At 34.6% G+C, this 13,502-nt stretch overlaps 1 protein-coding gene across 4 annotated transcripts in view; it reads right to left on the reverse strand.

Annotated features, from left to right (window-relative positions):
- MBD5 (methyl-CpG binding domain protein 5) overlaps positions 1-13,502 on the reverse strand; it is a 466,846-nt gene that overhangs the window by 307,883 nt on the left and 145,461 nt on the right. For all 4 annotated transcript variants that reach the window (XM_030801005.1, XM_012502548.2, XM_030801006.1 and 1 more), the window contains one exon: positions 3,706-3,799. The gene's annotated coding sequence lies outside the window, so the exon portion shown is untranslated. The remainder of the gene's footprint in view (positions 1-3,705; positions 3,800-13,502) is intronic.

Here is a 13,502-nt window from a genome sequence, read left to right on the forward strand (position 1 = left end):
TAAGAAAATTACACTGCATTTAACTTAAAAATATAGATTCCAAAATCTCCAATAAGATATTTGCTAACCAAACACAACAGTATATTAAAGAATAATACATCATGATCAGGTAATACTTCATGATGCAAACTATGAATGCATGGATTGTTTAATATTAGAAATTCTATACACATAATACATAACATTAATATACCACAGGATGAATACCTTATGATTATTTTAACATACACATCATAAAAGGCATTGATAAGGTTCAATAGCTAATTATAAGATGGCTTAGCAAACTAAAAATAGAAGAACCTTTCTTAATTTGGTAAATGTTATATATTAAAAACATTTTGTAAGTATTAATTGAGAAACTTTAGGTTCACCTCCTTTATGATCAAACATGAGATGGCCAATGTCACTACTACTCTTTAACATAGTTCCAGAGGAACTAACAAAAAAAGATATAGGAAAGAAGAAAGAAGTTTAAATCTAAAGATGGGAAAGAAGGAAATAATATTATCATGAATTTCAAATGATTATAATCATCTATTTCAAAAAAAAGAACAATCTGTTAAGAATAAGAGGATTTAGCAATATAGTTAGAACAAAGACAAACTTTTAAAAATATCAGTAGCCCTCATGTACTCCAGCAATAAGCATCAAGAAAATATTTTTAATGGGATATTTAAAATCTGAATGTCTACTTAAAGAACATCATGCATAAAATTTAAAAGTTGAAAGAATGGAAGCATATATTTTATAATATCTAAACTGAAAGGAAATTAATATTGAGTACATACAACAAATTCCTATAAAACAATTGAACCCAAATGAAAAAATATATAAAGAATATGACAAGCAAGTTCAGAAGAGGGAAATCAAAAGGCCAACAAGTATATGATGAGATACTCAAACTCAATAGTGATTTAAAAAAACTCAAAGTAAAACAATGATCTATAAAATTACACACATTAGGCTGAAAACATGAGTAAGCTGGATAACATTAAGGGCTGGCATGGATGATGAGAAGGTTATTGCTGGAGGCTGTAGAGACCAAAGTATTTATGTGGGGGAGCATCTGATAGGGATTGGTTAAATTAATCATAAACATATATTCTGTCACCCAGCAATTCTGCTCCTGGGTATATATTCTAAAGAAATCCTTGCAAAGTTCCACGATAGGACATGATGAACATGGGCATGTTCATCATGATGTCTGTGGTAAAAGGAAATTGAAAGCAATTTGGATGGCAAACACTGAGGAAAATGGGTAGTGAAAATATGGCCGCCATATACTGTGGATTACCATGTAGCAGTAAGAAGCAGTAAAAACATGGCAATATAAATAAAGTTTAACACTTAAGGTTATATGAAATAAAATAGTAAGAATCACAATGAGATACACAGCGCGATATCACTTACACTTATTTAAATTTCATGTATATAAGTCAGGGTGAGGAGAGGTCAGAGGTAAAACAAATTGTATCATAAGATGCTAACTGTTGAAGCTGACATATAGACATGTGGCGGTTCATAATATTCTCCCTTTTCCTTTTTATTTATTTGAAATTTTTCATATAAAAATTTTAAAATGTATGCATGCAAAACAATACTCATTATGAAAATATAAACAAAATAGAACAGTACAATAGATATTATTTTAGAATATCATAATATTAGAATGATTTCCTATGGGTCAAGGGCAGGAGAATGAGACTGGAAAATTTATAAATAAATAAAACAAGAAGTGCTTTGCATGAACCAGTAATGACAGTGCTCCATGGACCTAAGAGACCTAAGTGATTAACTCTGCTTTCTCTTTGTGTAAAAGGTCTTTAAAAAAAAAGATGCCAGGCGAGGTGGTACATGCATGTAATGCCATCACTTTGGGAGGCCGAGGCAGGAAGATGGCTTGAGCCTAGGAGGTAGATGCTGCAGTGACCCATGATTATGCCACTGTATTCCAGCCTGGGCAACAGAATAATACCCTGTCTCAAAACAAACAAACAAACACACAACAACAACAACAAAAACCAGAAAGTGCCCGGCATGGTTAATGCACACCTGTAGTCCTAGCTGCTTGAGAGGCTGAGGTGAGAGGATTGCTTGAGCCCGGGAGCTTAAATCTAGTCTGAGCAACTTAAAGAGACTACATCTCTTAAAGTAAAAGATACATATATATAAATTTTTTTTTTTTACTAGAAGGATCTGATTTAGACTGTGGAGAAGAAGGAACCATAAAAATAGCTGTCTAATCATTATAATTCAGAAAACAATGGAATAGCTCTTCCAAGTAACCAAGTCACCAGATATAACTATGTAAATGAATTAGAAATAAGTAATATCACTTATGTTTTCAAGAGAAGTCATTTCTGACAATAATATTCATTATAGAAAACTGGCAAAAATCATTAAACAGTTAACCACAAATTAAGGAGAAAAAATAGACTCTAAATACTTGCACTCTAAAAGAATAAAGAAAAATAGAAAAAAGAAAAAACACTCCTGCACTAGGGGCTGTGAACTGTTTTACTTGGCTTATGTAGCAGCAAAATAGACTTTTTTTCAAACGAAAAATTTTATGCTGATATTTAAAAATAAGGATTTTTCAAATTTGTTTCTGTTCTTTAAAAATCTACTGAGAATTGATTTTACAGCATCTCATTTCCATTTAGCAAGGATCCTAGAACTGAACAGGAGCGTCCCGTTTACAGGTCACATACTCTCCAGGCTTCCATTGTCCCCATTTGGTAAGGAACATTAAAATATTGTTTTTGGAGGTTTATTCCCCTTGTATCTCACTTGAAATTTTAACAAAGTGTGGTTAGAAATTTACCTAGTCATGTAAGTATGTAAGCAGTCATGGGAGGCGTGAACAGAATGTGCTACGTGAAAGAATATGCTAGGTAAAGAGAAATTTTGGGGGAGCCATGACAAAATGAAAAGAGGTTTGTATTCAGGGGTTATAATGTTATGAGCGTATGAAACTATGACAGAGTGTTTTGGAGTGGATAAAGAACAAGTTCTTAACTTGTTAAAGGGGCTGACTAATAAATACATGAAAACAGTGCAATGAATGATAGTTTTTCTGTTTAATTATTTTTTCACACTAAATTCTGCTGAGTTGTATTCACAGGTTTGATAGAAGTTACTTTCTTTTGAGACAGAGTCTCGCTCTGTCACCCAGGCTGGAGTGCAGTGGTGCAATCTCGGCTCACTGTAAGCTCCGCCTTCCAGGTTCACACCATTCTCCTGCCTCAGCCTCCTGAGTAGCTGGGACTACAGGTGCCCGCCACCATGCCTGCCTAATTTTTCTGTATTTTTAGTAGAGACGGAGTTTCACCATGTTAGCCAGGATGGTCTGGATCTCCTGACCTCGTGATCCGCCCGCCTCAGCCTCCCAAAGTGCTGGGATTACAGGTGTGAGCCACCGTGCCCGGCCAGAAGTTACTTTTTTTATTCTTTATTCTTAGCTGGTTTGCACTTGTGTATTACAACTTATTATTTTTTAATCAACTGCTTATTACAAATGAAATCTGATACTTTGTCAAGATGATATTATGGAATAAAAATTTGTGTCTGAATATGAATGAATGCAGTTGTGAGGTAACTTAGGGGCAGTGATAAAAAGTAAACAAGTTTAACAAGTCGAATTATAATCTGACAACCTTAACCATTTACATGAAATTATATATAAGGGCTATAGTTACTACTTACCTTGAGTGCTTAACTTCTAAAGATCTTGTCTGTAAACCATAAAGCCTTCAATGTCTACTTCCCACATGTAGAAACTGACATCTTCAATGTACATCTAAAAGAGAAGCATAAGAAAATATAATGAATTTGAGATTATATTGCTTCACTTATTTTAAATATAAAAAATTGAAATTATTCTTCATGACTTTATATAATAAGCCTGGGCAAAAGGATGTATTATAGGACATATTTTATGTGAACAAACAACAATAACATTAAGATTTACCCTTTAGAAGAATAAGAATATTTTGTGAGACATAAGTTATGATCCATGTCACAGAGTTGAGTACTTTCTATAATACTAATTTGATCTGGCTACTTGGTTTCTATGCAAAATTTTTATACGATTTAAAATACATAAATTCTGGTGTCCTACATGAACAGAGCCCCATTCTAAAAAATAGTTTCCCTGCTCAAAATTACTACAAAAATATTCTTAATTACACTTGAGTTGCTTATAAAAGCCAAAATCATAGAAATCAATTAGTTCAGTATTCTGTCCTCATGAAAAATTCAAAATTCTATTCCCCTTATTACTTAAACCTCCCCAGTCAGTAGTTTACACCAACCTGCTAAACTTAGCATAAAAAAAAAGCCCTTTAAATAAAATTCCCTCTAATAGACAAATGTGATTATGCAGAGAGAGTGTTTTTTGCCTAAAGAACTTGATTGTGAATTCCTTGACAATGCAGTTAGGGAAACAGGATTTGTATGCTACAGTGCCATACTTAGTATATACTTTTTGTTTTTGTTTTGTTTTGAGACAGGGTCTCCCTATGTTGCCCAAGCTGGTCTTGGGCTCCTGAGCTCAAGAGATCCTCCTATCTCATCCTCCCAAGTAAGTGTTTTGAGTACTGTAGATTCTCAAGCCAAACATAAATGATTTTTGGATTAGCAATATCATTGCTCCTTTTGGTCATTAGTGCAGATGTCAGTTTTTCAGTTGCAGCTGTACAATCAAACATTTGAAACACTTTTAAAATATATTCACACTCAGCATATTCTTTACATATTATGGTTTAATTAGTATGAGGTAGGGCCAGGGTTCAGGTATTTTTAAAAAGCATGAAGGAAGGATATCTTTTTCTCCAGTTGAGAAACAATTTCACTGCAACTATTTAGCTTAGTTTCTACATATTAATAAGACATTAACTTCCAAAAATACTATTTACAGATGTCTATGAAAAACACTGAGTTATTTCTAATACAAATACTAAATGTCAAAATGATTTGAAAGCTTCCATGATACATACAAACATACCTCAATGACCATGTAATATCTTAGATACAAGGATGCAAGCATGATGCAATTGGTAGCTGGCATGAATCTCAAACTGTAATGCACTTAAGGACCAAAGTAGTACTTTAAACTCTAGAACCCCAGATGCATACCCACAGTTCTGATTCAGAGCTAGGCTGAGGCAGATTCTCTATCTTTACAGGTATCTTGATTATAATGTAGATCTACAGTCCATGTAGAATTGTGATCTAAAGCACACATATGAACACTGACTATTACTAGACTCTCATTATTAGCATTTATGTAAATACTTCTTGAGTTTTCTAAGATTATATTTCTAATCTTTAAAGATAATCCCGAGACCCACTAGCTTAGGAAGGAACTTTGAACATATAGTAAATAGGACTTTAGCAATAAATCAATGTAGACATACTAAAATAATGTTTATGGATTATATATTTTGTAAGCTTTGCTATCCTCTTAGGTAAACTGTGTAGGTAGACAATCAATAAAATACTGTGGCAAAAAAGAGGGAAATGTTATATTCCATAATGAAAATTTTACTGAAAACCTCACATACAACTAGAAACATGCCCTTGATGACTCATAATTAATTCTTTTTTTTTTTTTTGTCGTTAAGTTAATGGGGTGGTAGGCTGGGGAGAAGCACTTCTAGCTTCAGTTTCTGTTTAAATACAAAGTCAAAAATTTTATAAAGTCTTGAATTGTCTCTCTCTCTCTCTCTCTCTCGTAACTACTAAAAATAACATGAAATAGGCTATTAATGTTTTAGTTTTGAAAATTGTTGCTGGGCTCAGTGGCTCAAGCCTGTAATCCCAGTACTTTGGGAGGCTGAGGCAGGTGGATCACCTAAAGTCAGGAGTTCGAGACCAGCCTGGCCAACATGGTGAAACCCTGTCTCTACTAAAAATACAAAAATTAGCTGCATGTGATGGTGTGTGCCTACAATCTCAGCTACTCGGGGGGCTGAGACAGGAGAATCAATCTCTGGAACCCAGGAGGCAGAGGTTGCAGTGAGCCCAGATCATGTCACTGCAATCTAGCCTGGGCAACAGAGCAAGACTCTGTCTCAAAAAAAAAAAAAAAAAAAAAAAAAGAAGAAGAAAGAAAATTCTTATAAACAGGTCCCCAAATACTTTGCAATAAAAATATATTCATACACATATACCATTTAAGATTTTTTTCTGAAAAAAAAAAAAAAACTCTAATAAACAGAGGTAATTATCTGAGTCTTTGTTATACATAACAAGGATGGAGACCTTAAAAACTACTAAACCAGAAAAGAAAACTATACTTTAGCTCTTATTTTCCTTACCTAGTTTGAAGTACTCTTAATAAAGTATTCTTTTTACATGCATGTAATGCTAAAGATCTCAGATTTTCTACAAATTCAAATCAATCGACAGTTTATCATTGCAGCTTATCTTTTTCTACATATTTTAATAAGAACCAATAGCTCTGTAAATCACAAATAGTCTACATCACGAAAGAATTCAACCATATTAATCTTTAGTGATTAAAAATACAAGTTTCCAGATAACAGGCATTGTTAAGTAGCACTAACATTTGTCATGTAAATTACTAAAACTTATTTCTTGCTTTTAAATATAGTAAATAATAGCTAACATTTACTGAGTTCTAAATTATAAGTAGTATAGTTAATTCTCACAACAATCCTAAGAAGTGCTTATGTTCTTAAAAAGTAGAAAATAAAGAAGTGCTATTATCATCTATATTTTACAGATAAAGAAAGTGAGGAACATAGATCACGTAAGTTATCCAAGGTTCCATAGCTAATAACTGGAAGAACTGGATTTCAAACTCCAGCAGTCTACAATTAACTATGGTATATTTTCTGAAGGCCCCATCCAGTAACCTAAAATCTCCAATAACTCTGGAAGCCTCAAAAATTAATATGAAGATATCTTTTGTCAGGTTTTCCATCTGCAAACAGAATGCCATGGTGCTCCACTTCCAATTTTTCTTCTTCCTCACAAAAAAGATGATTACTAAGCCCCACTTAGCTCTACATACATTCTACTATTCCTGTGCAATCTAAATAATAAGGTCTCTATGATACAAGGAGTTTTCTTAAAACCTTGGTCTTGCTTCTAAATGTAATATTCTATGTGCCTAATCACATTAAGATCCATTAAGTATGGTTCAATACTGAGATATAAATTTGTGGTTTTAAAACATTTGCAATTCTCTTACAAAAAATTATACCTTCTTAAAATATGACTGCAATTTCAATGTTTTATTGTATTTTCACAATAGCTATATATATTTATAAAATACAAAGTGAAGTTATGATTTATGAATACAATGCAAAATAACTAAATGAAGCCAGTAAACGTGTCCACCTCAAATACTTAATATTCTCTGTGGTGAGAATATTTGAAATTTACTCTCTTAGCAATTTTGAATTTTACCATACTCTACTTTTTCTTTATCCATTCATCATCTTAGTTTGATTCTGTAACTTGGCTATTGTGAACAGTTCTGCTGAGAACATGGGAGTGCAGACATCTCTTAAAACAAACTAATTTAAAATATTTTGGGTGAATATCCAGAAATGGGATTGCTGGATCATAAGCTAATTCTATTTTTAGTTTATTGAGGAACCTTCACACAGTTGTCCACACGTGTACATTTCCACCAACAGTGTACAAAGGTTTCCTTGTCTTTACATCGTCGTCAACACTTGTTATATTTTGTATTTTTTTTTTTTTTGGTAATGGTCATTCTGAGAGGTGTGAAATTATATATCATTACAGATTTAATTTGTATTTCCTGAACGATTAGCAATGTTGAGAAGTTTTTCACATATCAGTTGGACTTTTGGATGCCTTTTTTTGAGAAATGTATATTCAGATCCCTTTCCCATTTTTAATGTTTTTTTTTTTAAATTTTCTTGCTATTCAGGTGCTTGGGCTTATTATTTTGGATATTAACCCCTTATTCAATGTATGACTTGAAAATATTTTCTCCCAATCTGTAGGCTGTCTCTGTACGTTGTTTCCTTTGCTGTACAGAAGCTTTTTCATTTGATATAATCCCCTTTATCTATTTTTGTTTTTGTTGCCTGCACTTTTGGGGTCAAATCCAAAAAATCAACACCCAGACCAATTTTGCAGTTTTCCCCCTAAGTTTTCTTCTAGTAGTTTTACAGTTTCTGGTCTTAACATTTAAGTCTTTAATACATTTTGAGTTTATTTTTGTATATGGAGTGAAATAGGGGTCCAGAGTTTTTATGTGCTTCAGAAGGGAGGAAGTACATGGTGACTGGTCCATGGGCAGCCATGGCAGGTCTGGAAAAAGCACCATAAGTTTTCACTCTGGCTGGCGGACTCCACCTGGAACTGACAGCCTAGCCCCCACGCTTCAGGCTGTCCCTAGTCTGAAGGTGGGGCTTCACCAGGGACCTGCCCCTTTCCACCCAGGAGCCCATCTGTCTCCTGCTGCCATCAATCATGTCAACCAGGGCAGCCAGGCTATTCCTGTGGAGGGGTGCTTACAGGCCTGTCCCAGCCACCCTCTGCCTTCCCCAACCCCAGGCCTCCCTCCCAAAGTTTCAGAGGGGGCAGAGGTGGCAGGGGGAGCTGGCATGTCTGCACAGCCCTGAGCATGTGCACACTTGACTGGTCACAGGAGTGCCTCAGCTCACCTTCAACCTTGCTCTGAAATGGGAGCAGGCACCGGGAGCAAGGAGAGGCCAGGCAGCAGGAGCAGGTGTCTTGGAGCCTGCAGGGGCAGGGTGGGCTTCCCGGGCCCCTGACAGCGCAGGGATGCCAGGGTCTACAGCCACTGCCGGGTGGCTGCAGGTGCTGTTCCTGGTTCCTGCAGGCTCCTCAGAGCACCCAACTTTGGCTGCACCTCCCCCACTGCAGCTGGATTCTTTGCAGGGGCAGTTCCAGACAGGCCATTGTGGACATCACTCACTCCTCAGCCTCCTGAGTAGCTGCAACTTACAGGCACATGCCACTGCACCTGGTTAACTTTCAAAATTCTTTGTAGAGATGGGATCTTGCTATGCTTTTCAGGCTGGTCATGAACTCCTGGTGTCAAGTGATCCTCCCACTTCAGCCACCCAAAGTGCTCAGATTATAGGTGTGAGTCACAGTGCCCAGGCAAATTTATTCTTAATTTTTTTTTGTAGCTATTGTAAATGGGATTATTTTCTTGATTCTTGGACAGTTCACTTAGTGTATAGAAATGCTTCTGATTTTTGTATGTTGATTTTTTCTATCCTGCAACTTTACTGTACTTGTTTATTCCAATAGTTTTTTGGTAGAATCTGTAGGGTTTTTTATGCATAAGATCATGTTATCAGCAAACAGTGATAGTTTTACTTTTTCTTTTCCTATCTGGATGCTTTTTCTTTCTTTCTCTTGCCTAATTGTGCTGGCTAGGACTTCCAGCACTATAATGAGAAAGAGAGGTAACAGTGGCTATGTTTGTCTTTTTCTGGTTCTTAGAGGGAAAGCTTTCAGCTTTTCCCATTCCGTATGATGTTAGCTGAATGTCATATATAGTCTTTATTGTGTTGAGTTCCTTCTATGCCTAATTTGGTGACAGTTTTTAACATGAAAGGATGTTGAATTTTGTCAAGTATTTTTTCTTCATCCCTATGAGACAATCATATGTCCTTCACTCTGTTAAGGCGATGTATCACATTTATTGATTTGTATATTTTGAACTATCCTTGCATCCCAGGGATAAATAACACTGGATCATGGTGGGTGATATTTTTAATGCGTTGTTGAATTTGGTTTGCTAGTATTTTGTTGAGGATATTTGCATAATATATACATAAGGATACTGGCCTGTAATTTTCTTTTTTTTTAATGTCCTTGTCTGGCTTTGGTATCAGAGTAATGCTAGCCTCATAAAAAGAGTTGGAAAGTATTATCTGCTCTTTGATTTTTTGGAAGAGTTTGAGGAGGACTGGTATTAGTTCTGCTTTAAATGTTTGATAGAATTTTGCCATAAGCCATCAGGTCCTGGGCTTTTCTTTGATGAGAGATTTGATTACTAATACAATCTCCTTACTTGTCATTGGTATGTTTAGATTTTCTGTTTCTTCATATTCAGTCTTCGTAGGCTGCATATGTTTAGGCATTTATCCACTTCTAGGTAATCTAATTGGTTGGTGTAGAATTGTTCATAGTGGTCTCTTACGATCCATTCTGTTTTTGTAGAATCAGTTGTAATGTCTTCTCTTTCATTTCATTCCAATAAAATTTCATTCTAGTTTTAAAATAAGGCAATTCATATAGAAAGAAAATATGCTTTCTACTTCCCTGAGCTATTGGATTATATCACATCATAAACTTTAAACAGTGATTGTTTTCATAGTATTAGTATTATGCAACTTTCTTATAGCCTTCAACATCCCAGTCATTCTGATCTGATGGGTGACTTTTAAAAAAAATTCGAATTCACAAATATCATACATGGTTGAACAGAAACCGATCATAGCAAGAAGTTATAAAATAAAATAAAACCGCAAAGAATCCTTTATTTCAACAGAAATCAAACATTCAAAGAATTAAAAATCTTTTTAGCTTATATTTGCTTTTTAAAAGATTCTGAAGATTTTTAAAAGATTCTGAAGATTTCTTCAGTATAACCATAGTTCTAATCATGCAATCCACAGATTTATCAACTGTTTTTATCACAGAGAATAATTTTAGCCTGAGCATACTTCAGCCATTACTTAGTACTAATTCAGACTATTAGTAGGTTTATTCCAGATTACTCTCTTAGTGGGCCTTAAATTACTTTTAAAATGATTTTAATGCAACTATTATCCTTTGTCACAAAGAAAAGAAGAATCCCTTATTGGATATGACCAGGTCACTTTCAGAAACAAAGAACCAAAGGAAATTCTAAATCCTGTCCACCGAATTAAGCTTTGTGTTTACCCCTCTTGCAACTTGCCCAGACAATATGGCTTCAGTAGGATGTGGGCTCACTGAAAATAAAGTACAAATAATCTAAAGATCTCTGTGAAAGTTCATAATAACCAGGCTCTTCAGAGTATTAACAGTAAATGAAATATTTTCATTAGAGATTAAAAAAGAAGCACTCTTTTTTTCCTCACAAGCATTTTCTAAAAATGTCTATCAGATCTGCATAGGGTATGTCTCCAGCTGGAATAAATAAGCAATCTGCTTCTGAGAGCCCACCTTTATTATATCCATTACTTGGGGAAGACCAGTGAGTGATTTTTGTGTAACTTGTATGCAAACACCTTGAGAGATTTTTCTGAGAGAAAGAAGTATAATGTTTTATCAAATATAATTCCAAGAACATGTACCTTATCAATATATTGGGCTTGTTGATATTAATGATCTAACAAGGCTGGGACTCAGTGAATGAGCTGGCAGCTCATTCATTACTCTTAACTATATAGTTTCTCCCTGACTTCAAAAATAAGGTTCTTGAAAATCTCTCTGGATCAAGAACTCAAGGTTGAGAAAATTAATATATTGTGAAGAAAAACAGAATTAGGTGATTAAGATCACATGAACATGAAAGTGTATGTCAATAGGCATACAGTCACTAAAATAAAATTTTTAGAAGGACAGCAAACTAAAGATATGATCAATGACAATTCATATATTTTAACTTTAGGGATAATTTCCATTTATTTTTCCCTTCTTGCTAGTACCTTTCAAGAACTTTCTCTGGGCAGTGTTATAGAAATGCTTATGAAGCTACTTTACTTTTGGAATATATATATGTATATACATATAATTTTACTGTCTGCTTCCATCCAAATATTGGCACCTTTAGAAGTTTATGACTAGTATGTTTATGCTATCTTCTCTTTATATCTTCTCAGGTTCTGTTTCTTGCTGCACTGAGTCCTTAGAGATACCTCTGACACATTTCTTTTTTATTTTTATTTTTTAATTCGAGATGGTCTCGCTCTGGTACCCAGGCTGGAGTGTAATAGCGCAATCATGGCTCACCACAGCCTTGACCTCTTGGGCTCAAATGATCTTCCACCTAAGCCTCCCAAGTAGCTTGGACTCCAGGTGTGTGGCACCATGCCCAGCTATTACACATTTCTAGTAGTATATCCCTCCTCACTGGTTCCAACGGAGTGCAGTCTGAAATCCCATGTTTACTTTCCCACTTAATTATTTTCATGACTTTCTTAAAAAAATCACTACCACTGACGTCATCATCATTTACTTTTCTCAAATATCATATTCCTCTTTTTCTCATTATGACCACCAACAGGAATTGCCTACATTTCCAGAATGCCAGAAATTATTTTTCAGTGCTAGAAAGTTCTATAGTAGAGAAAAAAGAAGGGAAGGGAAGAAATGCAACAGTGACAACTACTGCTGATTTCACTGTTCAAGTTCATCCTAAAAATATGGATGAAATTACTGGATAAGAGACAGGGCTATTGAAGAAGGAATTTAACCAGAGGGTATATTTAAATTCCTTCTGAATCATGGTAGCCTTGAAGGTCTCTTCCAACTCCACAGTTTGATGAATGGCTAATTCATCAAATTAGATGAATAGAACTAGAACTTGTAGGAGCAAACAAGAAAAAAATACTTTCACAAATTAAACACCAAAGTTGTACTGCCCCCTTTTGGATGCAGCCAAAAGAAACCAATAAGTACTTAACAGGGTATCATGATTTTTAAAAAGGTCTAAAGCAATATGGTAAAATATAGGCATTAGTTTTACCAGTCAGCAGTCTATTACCTAACATATTTAACTAGCCCCAAAGCGAAAACAAACAAAATATAATAAAGTGGTGGTGGGCCACCATTACAAACAAAATAAAGCAAGCAAACAAACAAATCACCAGATAAAAAATAGCAAAAGATTTGGGATTTGGCTCAACAAAAAAAATGATGTTCTTGTTGATGGTAAAGTAGAAAATGGGTCCCTGATTCTGGAGTGGGAAGAGGACAGAGGGATGCGCTGTTGTCTTTATCAACAAAAATTAGGAGATCCTAAAGGACGTTCACATATTTTCCAGTATTTTAATGGCGCAATGATAACATTTTTGGGCACTGGACATGTAAGACACTACGATTCCAAGAACAACACTATTATAAAGATAAATTTCATTAAGCTATCATAAATCTACTTCAATGCTTTAAAAAAAAATCTAGAATGTAGACCACAATTCTTTATTTACATGGTAGTAGCAAAGAAATGAACAGGTCTAACGGTGACTCCACTGTGTTCAACAGAACAAATCACTAGGGTGTTGCAGGAGCTAAAGCAGAAAATACCAAATCAGAACTTAAAGTCTTCTTAGAAGACATTCTCTGTATAAAAACAGAAGGAAATCATATAAGTTTAAACAATAAGATATGGTAGACTCATGAATCTGTATTTGATAATTAAGGCTAATTTGAGGGGAACTAGAGGGAAGATATATTTGAATTAATTTATAGAAAAAAAATTTTTAATAAATACCATTTTAATGGGCATAAAGACTAAAAATTCTTTTCCT

This window comes from Nomascus leucogenys, chromosome 20 (assembly GCF_006542625.1).
Source record: "Nomascus leucogenys isolate Asia chromosome 20, Asia_NLE_v1, whole genome shotgun sequence".
Lineage (NCBI taxonomy): Eukaryota > Metazoa > Chordata > Mammalia > Primates > Hylobatidae > Nomascus > Nomascus leucogenys.